The 12,118-nt window shown below is 37.4% G+C and overlaps 1 protein-coding gene across 5 annotated transcripts in view; it reads left to right on the forward strand.

Annotated features, from left to right (window-relative positions):
* Nucleotides 1–12,118, forward strand: part of TBC1D4 (TBC1 domain family member 4) — a 192,041-nt gene that overhangs the window by 100,593 nt on the left and 79,330 nt on the right. Inside the window, exon 1 of one of the 5 annotated variants that reach the window (XM_073212498.1) lies at nucleotides 6,105–6,186. The exons of the other annotated variants lie outside the window; for them this stretch is intronic. The gene's annotated coding sequence lies outside the window, so the exon portion shown is untranslated. Of the gene's footprint in view, nucleotides 1–6,104; nucleotides 6,187–12,118 lie in introns of those variants that run through there. 5 annotated transcript variants of the gene reach the window in all.

Below are 12,118 nucleotides of genomic sequence, written 5' to 3' on the forward strand. Positions count from 1 at the left end.
CTGAGTTACCAAAGTTACCTTGAAATCTTAACAAATCATGCAAGATCAATGATTTAAAAGGCCGTGGTGTTATGTGATTGAGTTCTCTTGGCATGTAGAGATCTCTCTGCAGCCCACATCCAAGTGTAGATAGGGGCTGGTTTATGCTGGCAAGGGTGAGGCATGACTGTGCACTCTTCCAGATGGCTTTTAAGCAATAGGGTGACATTTCAGAGACTTCAAAGACAGATGTTTATTGCTGTAGAAGTACTACATTTATTAATCTGGTTTCAAGTCATATGTCAGTGAGGTGCATAGAAGGAATATGTTTTTTCTCCAAAACACTGAAAGGCTCAAGCTTTTTACTATTTTCTACAATCAAAGATGACAGGATAATGGGGTTGTCTGATTCATGTTAATCATTATACGCTTCCCCTTGGTGTCATTTAGCCAGACAGACCACACAATAGAAGGGGAAGAAGGGAGTCTTTCATATTTAATGAACAAAGAAGACTATCTTTAAACAGCCAGTATCAGCTCTGAAAAAAGTCTTTTCTGATCACAAACTTTTCTGTGTGATGCTCACCATAGTCAGTCACAAACCATTAATGTTTCGTTTCACGAGGGAACACGTGTATCAGGTTCACTCCATTGTGATTCAGGTTGTTTGTAGGAGTTTAAATTCTACCATGAGGGTTAGAAATTGTGCAGTGTAGAGCTCCAATGTGAATAGTTACTCTGTGGGGACTGCTTTTCCTTCACCCATGGAACGGGCAAGTCCAGGTCAGAGATTAGGTGTCTAGTTACTCACTATTGCCTTCCTTCCAGCCTAACTTTGGAGAAGGGTGAATGTATGTTTTCCTTTTTATCCTTGGGCAGCAGGCAGTTAAGACTTTTCTTCTTTGAAAATGAGAGAGGTATTTAGTGGTTAATGGCAATGTGTACAAGTAACTGATGTTTCTGAATAAAAGTTTAAGAATGCTGAGTTATTTTCATTTGCAAGGTGAAAAAACTGTTGTGGTGGTATAAAATATCTGAAGTAATACAGAAGGCTGGGACGAAAATAGGTTTCTGAGAAATCCATGGTGTTTTTTGCTTCCTGATAATATTACAGCTTTATCTACTGATCTCAGCCAGAGCTGGGCATGTTCAGGTCCCTCTGGGCTTAGCCTTCACTCCCTTGCCTCTTTTCCCAAGGCCCATTCCATTTCACAATTAAGCCTTGCTCAGAAATTCTCCCTTCATGAGTTCAGACATTTCAAAAGTTAAAATTATTTGTGCCAACTTTTAGCATTTTGTTTAGATGACTTTCAACTTTTATATATCACAATAAAAGACCAAGACATATCTTCTGTATTATGTTTATTATATCCTGTTGAAAATATCTAAGAGATGAAATGTTACTCAAGTGCTGGTTTTAATATACTTAAAAAAATTTCAGTCTTTTATTAACTTACTAATTTTATTGCTGAACTTGTCTAATCAGTTAAAATTCCAGTGGTTACTTTTGTAAGTCTGAAGTGGGAGCAGTAGTAATAATATTTTACAAACAGTGGCTTTTTTTCAGTATTATAAAAACTTTTTTATTTTATATTTCTCTTAGGTAAACTAGTTCATGTAGGAGAGCTCCCTCTAGTGTTTCTTGGAGTAAATACAAATGGTATTGAATGGTAACTTTTATTTTAGACCAATTTAGGGTTCACATCAAAGTTGAGAGTAAGGCACATAGATTCCCTCATATACCTCTGACCAAAACACATTGGTTGCCCCATTATCAGAATGATTACGAGAATTATGTATTTGTTACCAAGGATGAACCTGCACTGATACATCAGGATTACCCAGAGTAAAGAATTTACCTTATTAGGGTTCACTCTTGTTGTTGTACATTCTTTGGGTCTGGATAACGTGATAGTGACACATGTCCATCATTATAATACACGGAGTGTTTTTGCTGCCTTGAATTCTCTGCGCTCAGCCTAGACAGTCTTCCCATCAACACCACGCTGTCTTAATTACTGTAGCTTTGTAATAAGTCTTCACACTAGGTAGCATCCGTCCTCTAGCTTTGCTCTTCCATTTCAATTTTATGTTGGTTATTCTGGTCATTTTTTTTCCACATAAACCTCAGAATCACTTTGTCAATATGTATAAAATGACTTGCTGAGTTTTGATTGGGATCGCATTGACTTTGTAGATCAATTTGGGAAGAACTAACCTCTGGATGATATTGGGTCTTCCTTTCCGTGAACATGGACTATCCATTTGTTCAGGTTTTCTTTGATTATGTTTATATGAGTTCTCTAGTTTTCCTCATATAGATCTTGTACATATTTTGTTAGATTATACCTAAGTATTTCTTTTTCAGGGCTAATGTAAATGGTATTGTGTTTTTAATTTCAAATTACACTTGTTCATTGCTGGCATGTAGGAAAGCATTGACTTGTATACTAACCTTGTACTCTGCAACTTTGCTATAATCACTTATTAGTTATAGGTGTTTATTTTTTTTTCAGATTTTCTACATAGTCATCTCTTCTGAGAAAAAAGACAGTTTTATTTCTTCCTTCCTGATCTTTATACCTTTTGTTTCTGTTTCTTGCCCTATTTATTACATTACCAAAGACTTCCAGAATGATACTGAAAAGGAGTGGTGAGAGGGGGACATCCTTGCCTTACCTGATCTCAGTGGGAAAGCTTTGAGTTTCTCATCATTAAGTAAGTCTGTCAGCTGGGGGTTTTCTGTAGCTAGATAGGTTTTCTTTTTTTTTATCAAGTTGAGGAAGTTCCCCCTCTCTTCCTAGTTTGCTAAGAGTGTTTATAGTGAATAGGTGTGGGATTTTAATCAAATGCTTTTTCTGCATCTATTGATATGATCATCTGATTTTTATTTTTTAATCTGTTGATGTGATGGATTATATTGATTGAATTTCAATTGTTGAAGCAGCCTTGCATACCTGGGATAAATCTTACATGGTCTTGGTGTATAATTCTTTTTATGCACTGTTGGATTTGATTTTCAGATATTTAGAATTTTTGCATCTTTGTTCATGAGAGACATTCATTTGTAATTTTTTTTTCTTGTAATGTCTTTATCTGGATTTAGTATTAAGTTAATCCTGGCCTCATAGAATGAGTTAGGAGGTATTTTCTCTGTCACGTGCCTCTGAAAAACATTGTAGAATGAGTATAATTTCCTCCTTACATACTTTTGTTAACCCATCTAAGACTGGTGTTTTCTGACTTGGAAGATTATTAATCATTGATTCAATTTCTTTAATTGATATGGACCTATCCAGATCATCTATTTCTTCTTACGTGAGTTTTAGCAGATTTTATCATTCAGGGAATTGGTCTATTACTTTTAGGATATCATATTCTGGGCATAGAGTCTTTCATAGTATCCTTGTTATCCTTTTAATTTCCATGGGATCTGTTGTGATGTGGCTTCTATCATTTCTCCTATTAGTAATTGGTGTCCACTCACTTTTTCTCTTACCTAGCCTGGCTTGAGGATTATCCATTTTGAACTGTATAGTGTAAAAAATGTGAGCATGAAGCAAATAAAAGGACTGATTTGATGACTAGGAAGCATCCAGTTGAATAAACAGGAGGTAGGTAGATTCACACTGATAATACTTGGTGGTTGGGTAAAGGGCTATGCTGCACTTGAAACTGTGAATCTCCTAGTGTCAGCATAAATAAATAAACAAAAATACACTCTTCTGGTGTATTTCTTAGATGCCCCTATTCTATGTTATTACAGGTAGAAATGGATGATTAACTTTCCTGATTATATGTACATAAGTTTGATTTTCTTGTATTAATGACTTTGCTTATTTCACCTTTCTGGTCATATTCATATAAATTTGCATATCCAATGAAAGAAATAAAATTATTTTTCACAGGTGACACGAATATTTTATAACCAAACTATGCTCTTCTTATTTTGGTAAGGTAGATAACTGTATTTTTTATTTATTTCTTAGCCATAGTACATACAAAGTTTCTCCAAAATGTATTCCTTGTGTAAATATTGCTTATATAGTATGGCCCTCAACTTCATTCTAGGCAGAAAAAGCAGTTTACCTACATGGTTTCATTTCAGGTTACAAAGCCTTTCTTCTAATCATTGATGAATTTCTGAATTTCACCTGATACCTGAGTTCTCAAGTTACACCTTAAGTGCACATTTGTCATGAAGGCGTTGTAGGGTAGTACAGAAAGGGTAGCTGGAGGTTTCTAAACATAACTTCAACTCACAACTTTGCCTATAGTCAGTGTTGAATTAAATTAAATGTTCCATGCACGATACTCTTTGATCTGCCCCATCCTCCTCCCAGCTAGTTATCAGACTTTCTGTTTTACTGGGGAAATTAAAGTAGTTAGAGGAGAAATTCTCAGACCCCACCACTCCATCTTCCTGCCTTTATATTTTGCCTTTCCCTTGAGGTGAACTGTGCATGCCCCTGTTTCAGTACAAGCCCTTCCAGTGTGCACTGGATTCTGCCCCCTGTTGTCTACTTAAGGACATTGCCAGCAATTCTATGCTCTTTGTGTAGAGCATCAGTTTCCCCTTCACCACTGGAAGCTGTCATTTCTTCCATCTGTGAAAGAACTGCCTTTTGACTCAGTTGTACCTCCAGCTACTGCCCTAATAGGTTCTCTGTACCTATGGTTTTGGATTTCATTCCTGGAATTTGGAACCCACTCCAGTAAGGATTTTGCTATAAGTTTCCAGCAAAACTTTTCTTGTCATAGTCACCTAAGACCTCATGTTGACTACTCCTTCCTTCTCGGAAACTTGCCTGGCTTCAGCATGCCCTTCTCGCCTGGTTTTAGCCCTGGCTCTTGCTGTATTTTCCTTTGCTCGTATCTCCCCATCTCCCAAACTGTGATCATTGTATACCTCAGGGGTTGGTCCCTGGACATATTTCTCTCCCTGCCTAGCTTTCTATATTTCTCTCTCACTCTGTCATCCATATTTACTCTTCTGATGACTTGTCTTATTTCATGGCTTTAAATACTTTGTATACACTAATGCCTTCCAATTTTCCTTTCTCAGCCCTGTCCTCTCCCCTGACTTTTAGACAGGTATATTGAACTGCCTACTGACATCTCCCCTTGGATGTCTGTAAGTTTCTGAAAATTAACATGTTCAAAACCAAGCCCCTCTCTTAAGCCACACCCTCCCCCAACCTGATTAACTGAAGCTCCATTCTTTTAGTTCCTCTGGCCCAAATCTGTAATGCTCATCCATGCTTCCTTTCTTTTACATACCACATTAGATCCATGAACAAAATCATCTTAACTGTGCCTTTGAAATTATATCCCGAAGCCTTCAGCTTCTTACTACTTCCCTTGCCGTTGCTCTTGCATGAAGCACCGCTGACTCTCCCTGGATGGGTACGCTAGACTCCTGCCCAGTCACCCTTGCCATCTATTCCCCATGTAGCAGGCAAAAGGATCCTTTAAACTCATAACTCCGCACCCTACGGCAGCTTACTGTCTCACCAGCAGTAAAAGCCAAAGTCCTTTAAAGGCCCTGTGTGATTTAGATGACCCCTGTTCCCCGCAATGGCCTCTTTAATCTTCTCCTGCTCACTCCCAGCCAGCCACCCTAGCCCCTCAAAGCTCTCTGAACACGCCAGGCAGATTTCAGCTTCGTGGTCTTCGTACTGGGTGTTCTGTCTGCCCCAGAATGTTCCTCCTCCAGATATCTTTGTGGCTCACCCCCTTGCTGACTTCACGTTTTTACTCAAATATTTTATATAGTGTCCTTTTCTAAAATTCTAACTATTCTGCCACTCCCTCCAAATTTTCTCTCTCCCTTTCCCACATTATTTTTCCCTTTGGCAATTTTCACTATCTAAAATTCTTTATATTTTACTTCTTTATATATTCCCTCTAAAAAAATTAAATTTCATGAGGGCAATGTTTTGTTATTTAGTAGCAGCTTCACACTTCTTCTTTCTCCTTACATAGTACAAATCCAACTTATGTGTTGGTTAAACATTATTGAATGCTTTCACTGTCCCAGCACTGAGTCAGGCACACTTGCACAATTAATTTTCCCAGATTATCTCTGAAATAAACATTATGATTCTCATTTTACATTTTCCAGATGAAAAACCAGAGGATATATGATACCTTTCTACAGACAATAAGAGATATTGGAATGGGCCTTTGAACTCAAGACTCCTAACTGTATGTTGTGTACTTTTCTAGTAGCCATGCTATGGACTAATCCACTTTTACAATAATTTTTCTTTTGGAAGGGAATTTGAAAAGGACTGTCTTTGTCTATCATTTTCCATTGAAATTCTTATCACCTACCCTTTCTTGTTATCTTATTTCCTTTGAGCACTCGACTCAGCTGCTATTGAGGACATTCCATTCTCTTAATCAAATCACGTGATTCCACAGATTTTTTTTTCTCCACAAGTTTCCTTCATATATTTTATATCTGATCACTTCCACAAATTTGGAATGGTCGTAAAGTCACAAGTCATATCTTGGCAGAGAAGGAATTTAGCAACTTGTGCAGTGAGACAGAATAGGAGAAGAGAATTTAATAGAAAGGTTTTAGGGATTTCTCTTCCTGATGCTGGAGCTAACTCATTGTCCACCAAGAAAGCAGCAGTTAGAGAAGAGCTGAGCCAAAAACGAATTTGGAACAAAGTGGCTGGAATATCTAAGACTAAAGTCTGGTCTGAGAGGAAACTGTCTTGGCTCAAACCCAAGACTCAAAAACCAAGCAACTTGTATGACTGTTGAGTTAGTCACAGAGATACTCTGCTTCCTTTGATCCCAGATAGTCTCTTTTCCGTAATCTCATTAGTTTCCTTTGTATTGATTTAACTTTTGGGTGTCAACAGTTTGTTTCCACAGGTGTAAACAAATTAGTGGGGACCAGTGACCCTGCAAAGATGCCTTTAGTTTTAAAATTCTGTGAATTTAAAATCCCTGTATTTTAGTTGATTTTGAACATGTACCCAGTGATAGTTACACCTCTTTTTACTGTGCAAAATTTACCTTAAAATAATAACTTACATTTTTAACCAAATACAAAGAATTGCTGAAGTACTTGTAGATAAAGTTTTAGCAGATTAGAAATCAGTTTTGTCTCTTGCTGATATTGTCAGAGAGCCTCACCTTAAAAACAGCAATAGGTAAAAAAGTTACCTGGGGCTGGACAAACCTCATGGGTTTGTAGGCAATGGTTAGTGTTTCCTTAATGTAAGTGAACTATTTCATGACATGTGTATTTGTATACCTTCTCATCACTTTCCATTGGTTGAAGATGCAATTTTAAAAGCCAAATAGAAATTACAACATTAAATAACCGAGTTAATCTTTTGTCAAAATGCTGAGCTGATCATAATAGTATCATTAATAAAACATAATTAGAAAGGAAACCTACCCTCCCTTTAAAGGCATGCAGTACTTCCAAAGCAAATATATTTATTTTCCATACTGTATTTGGTTGGAGACTAGTTTAAATTGTTAATTTTTCTCATTAGGCAGCGTTTTCAGTTTACTTGAAATGTTTCCTAGTGTTTTTCCCCAACTTTTTTTTTTTACGACTTTTTCCTCCTTTTGGTATTTATCTAAATCTTGCTGTGCCTACTGTAATTGTCATAACAAGGTTACTAGTGAATCAAGCAGTTAAGCTCTATCAGTTGTAAAATAATTTACCAAGTTATTTTTTTGGTTTAAAATATTTTAGGACACTTATTTTCATACTTATATTTGTATCAATTTTTGTATTGTTACTGAGGTTCATCTGTTTATTAATAAGCTCTTTGAAGAAAAAAGATATTGTGCTATAGATTAGTCTTATCTTCGTAATTAATAAGTCTTGAGCACTTGTGATTATTTAAGGAGCATAAGAAAGACAATGCATTTCCAATTTAAAATGTTTCTTTTTAAAGAAAGCTAAGGCTTCTGGTCTTTAGTCCTGAACAATCCATGTGTTTCCTGATTGCACAGTCAGGAAATACTTTACTTTTGAAGCAATAACGGTTATTCCTGGAAATTTTATAGTTGGCTACATAGCGATAACATGGACTTGAACAAATACAATGAAATTACTGCTGGCTTATGTAAAAAGGCAGAGAACTTCTTAAGGGCGACAAAAGGCTAATACTGAGGATTGCATCAGTTTGTCTTCTTCAGTGCTTAGAGAGTGACTTTCATCTGGCTTCCAGACCAAAGGTATCTTTCTATCCTTAGTGCCTTTTACGGTCTACATTTTTCTCCTGCAATTGCTTAGGCTTTTAAACGTCAGAGTGTGGTTAGTTGTTGAATTTGTTTTCTTTTGAAGTCAGGAAGAGTATAATTTTTACAATACCACTAGATTTCTTGGAGTGTGATACCTAATTATGATAATTAGTTAATGAGAAAAAATAGCATAACATCCAGGGATCTAGTGGCAGTTTTTTTTTTTTCTCCTTCTAGAGTGAGGATTTGCTTTAATGTCTGGTTTCTGAGGCTTTAATCTAAATTCTTTTACTGAGATCACTGAAGGTGTAAAGACAAAGTACTAGCTAAAGGTGGCACTGTGCTTTTGCTAATTATAAAAAAAAGCCCTGCTCATTTAGTTTGTTGAATTGATTATTGTGTGTTAATGAAGATGAATCATTTCAATAACATAATATTTCTGGCTTACTAATAGAAATGATTTTCTACCTCCATTTAATGCACATTATCTTCCTCCTATATTGACATTGATACAAAAAAATAATCCCGTAGGAATTTGAATCTAGATGAGATCCTATTGACCATCTATCTAGTGGTGAGGAAACTCTAGGATGTAGAAAAGCAGAAATTCTTGGCAGAGCTGGGAATGGCAAATACACCTCTCAATCTCTAGTTTGGTATTCTTTTTCATTATTGTTGTTTTGTGCTAAAGATTACATGCTACCACAGAATAAAAACATCACCCTGAATTGGCATTAAATCCTCCTCAGGCTCTGTGGGATGAAGGCAGATTCTGAGCCATGGAGTTATTCAACGCCCGAGTATGAATGACTAGTGTGGAGCTTAAGGTGCTCCATAGCATCTGGAGACATTCCTGACACATTCATTCAACTTGCTAGTAGGGGTGAGCAATGAGCAGAGTGGAAAGCCACAGCCTTCGGTTATGGGGTACAGATCTCTGGTGAGTTATCAATAAGAATCTACTAAGCCTGCCTCAATCCTGGAGAACTTTTATCAGGATTCAAGGTAATTGTTCACTATTATTTATATACCTGTTTGCCAACAGCTGTCACTCAGTTTCTTCTGAGCGCAGAGCACGTTCCCAGTGGTCACCAGGAAGAGCTCTAATAAGACACAAAATTACCCCTACTCAGTCTACTTAAGAACTTACAGTATAATGGTAGAGAAAAAAGATGTTGAAAGGTACAATATATACAAGGAGTCAAATTCATTCCAAAACATTTATGAATGTGCATATAAATACATGTCAGTTATCACTGTCTTATAGGAAATATTGTTTTCCCCAAATATGTGTATGTAAGAGTACTAAATGGAGACTTTCTCCTGCACTGGTACCAATCAATCCCTTAAATTAAATGCCTCAAAGGTTTTCATGATTCTCTGATAACTCATTTCCCCACTGTGGATGTTTTACTATCCTTTCTTTATCAGTGTGTCCCTTTTGGTGTGAGCTCTGAGTAGCAGGCTGGGGTCGAATCATGTTAACTTTTTTATGTGTCTTCCAAGTAATGATAAGTAAAACCAGAGCCAAATGTTGTTAGATCGGTTTTGCAGTAGGAGTTTCTGCATCTCAGGTCACTGGAAGTTGCGGTTAGTCATGACCTAAAATTAGTCATGACCCATGAGGAAAGATATTGAAGGCAACTAGAATTTGTATTTTATGAATGTAGTCAATGCCTTAAATTACTTACTCAGTTCAGTCAAGATGATAAGCTTTGCTTATATAAACTGGTCATTAACTGGATTTCATTTAGATTTTGAGTCTTTACCTGGGGTCACAAGGGAAGTGCCCATGTGGCCATAGAAATTCAGCCGCTAATTGGTTCTTCAAGTAAGAACTCTCAGTGTAGTGGCAGAAAGTAAGTACAAACATGTCATACAGGAGAACTGACGTAAGTAAGGTTGAACTTTCTTTGCAGCCTCATTGGTAGAATATAGCTCTAATGTAGTGCCAAAGCCGTTTAAATATTTGTAATAAAATAAAAATTCTGCAGGTTCAGAAATATCCTACAGATAATATGTGTCTTATTCTGCACTCCACAGGACCAAATTTCAGCACACAGGTTATGAAACCAAATGGAAAGTATTTAATGAAATGTTGTTAGTGAGGAAGAAGAGCTCTCTCTGAGGGCTTCTAATACAAAGAAGCATTTTACTTTTTGCAAAGTTGAACGTCAAGTCACTCTCCTCAGCTTTGACCCTTCTCAGGTACTAAGGTAAAAGGAACATGATAGAGGGGAAAGGCTGCTGGTCATGTGTTAGTACAAAACACCTGACTTTTCTCCTGAGACATGCCACATGTTCAGGGTGAGTCATTGAAACTGTAGCATCTGGACTTTATTGTTTCACAGGAAATATTCCTACTGGCAAGCTGATCCTGTGATTTTTAAACTCTGACAGTATATCCCAAATAATTATGTGAAAAAAAAGAAATTCTGGATTTCAGATTGGTTCCAGAAGATTTGAAGGTATCCTGTGCATGTCCTAATGTGAAGCAATCCTGATTATACAATATAATATTTCCTTTTTTGTCCGAAGATAAAAAATCCCATAAAAGTTTTGCTTTTGTTCTTGGCTAATACACATATGGAAGATTTGGAATGTGCCAGGAGTTATCCTAGGCTCTGGGGAACACAGCAAGGGAAAAACTGGATAGGGAGAGAGAGGAAGGAAGAAAAGGAGGGAAAAGAAGGGAGGGAAGGAGGGAGGAAGGAAGGGAGTCGCACGTCACCACTCTACTAGGACTTACACTGTAATTCTAGCAAAGAAACTGCAAAGACTGTTAAAGATGGTGAGTACTGTAGGGAAAAATCCGGAGGAATGCTGGCTGTGTCGGGTGTGTGTGTGTGTGTGTGTGTGTGTGTGTGTGTGTGTGTGTGTGTGTGTGTGTGTGTGTGTGTGTGTGTGTGTGTGTGTGTGTGTGTGTGTGTGTGTGTGTGTGTGTGTAGAGACATTGGGGTGGGGTACAGGTGCTACGTGTGTGTGTGTGTGTGTGTGTGTGTGTGTGTGTAGAGAGATTGGGGTGGGGTACAGGTGCTACCTCACAAGGTGACTTCAGAACATGGATTTAAGTGAGGTGAAGGAGTGAGTCATGCAGTATCTGGAGGAGGAGCATGGAGTTCACAGACCTGGAGGGAGGAGTGTGTCTGCCGCTGTCAAGGAACAGCTAGGAGGCCAGTGTGCCTGGAGCAATGAGTCAGAGTGCAGTAGGAGTTAGGTCAGAGGAAATGAGGATGTGAAGCTGAAAATCCAGGTTGACTATGCAAAGGTCATGTGGAGGTTGTGGAGCAATGGAACTCATGTAGTCTGTATGTATTTCACATGGACATGGTGAGTGACATGGAGGACACTGTAAGGATCTTGTCTTCTACTCTTAATGTATTGGGGAGCTTAGAGGATTTGCCGGTGAGCAACATAACTTAAGTTTAAAAAGAATCCTTTGGGTTTTGAGGGCAGATTGAAGGGGCATGAAACACTAGTTAGGTTATTGAAGTAAACCAGGTAGGAGATAATGAGCAGTATCCTGTAGCATGAATGTACCACATTTGTTTAGCTGTTCACTTTTTTTCCCATTTTCTTGAGATATAATTGATACACAACATTGTATTAGTTCAAGGTATACAACATAATGATTTGATTATATATATATATATATACATGTATATATATATATATATATGTGGTGAAATGATCACCACAGTATGTCTAGTTAAGATCACTCACCTCATTGAGTTACAATTTTTTTCTTGTGTTGAGAACTTATAATATTTACTCTCTCAGCAACTTTCAAATCACAATACAGTGTTGTTAACTAGTCACCATGCTGTACATTACATCCCTGGGACTTACTTATTTTATAACTGGACATTTTGACCCCCTTCACCTGTATCACCCACCCCCTACCTATCTGTTTTCT

The sequence above is a fragment of the Manis javanica genome, chromosome 9 (genome assembly GCF_040802235.1).
Source record: "Manis javanica isolate MJ-LG chromosome 9, MJ_LKY, whole genome shotgun sequence".
Lineage (NCBI taxonomy): Eukaryota > Metazoa > Chordata > Mammalia > Pholidota > Manidae > Manis > Manis javanica.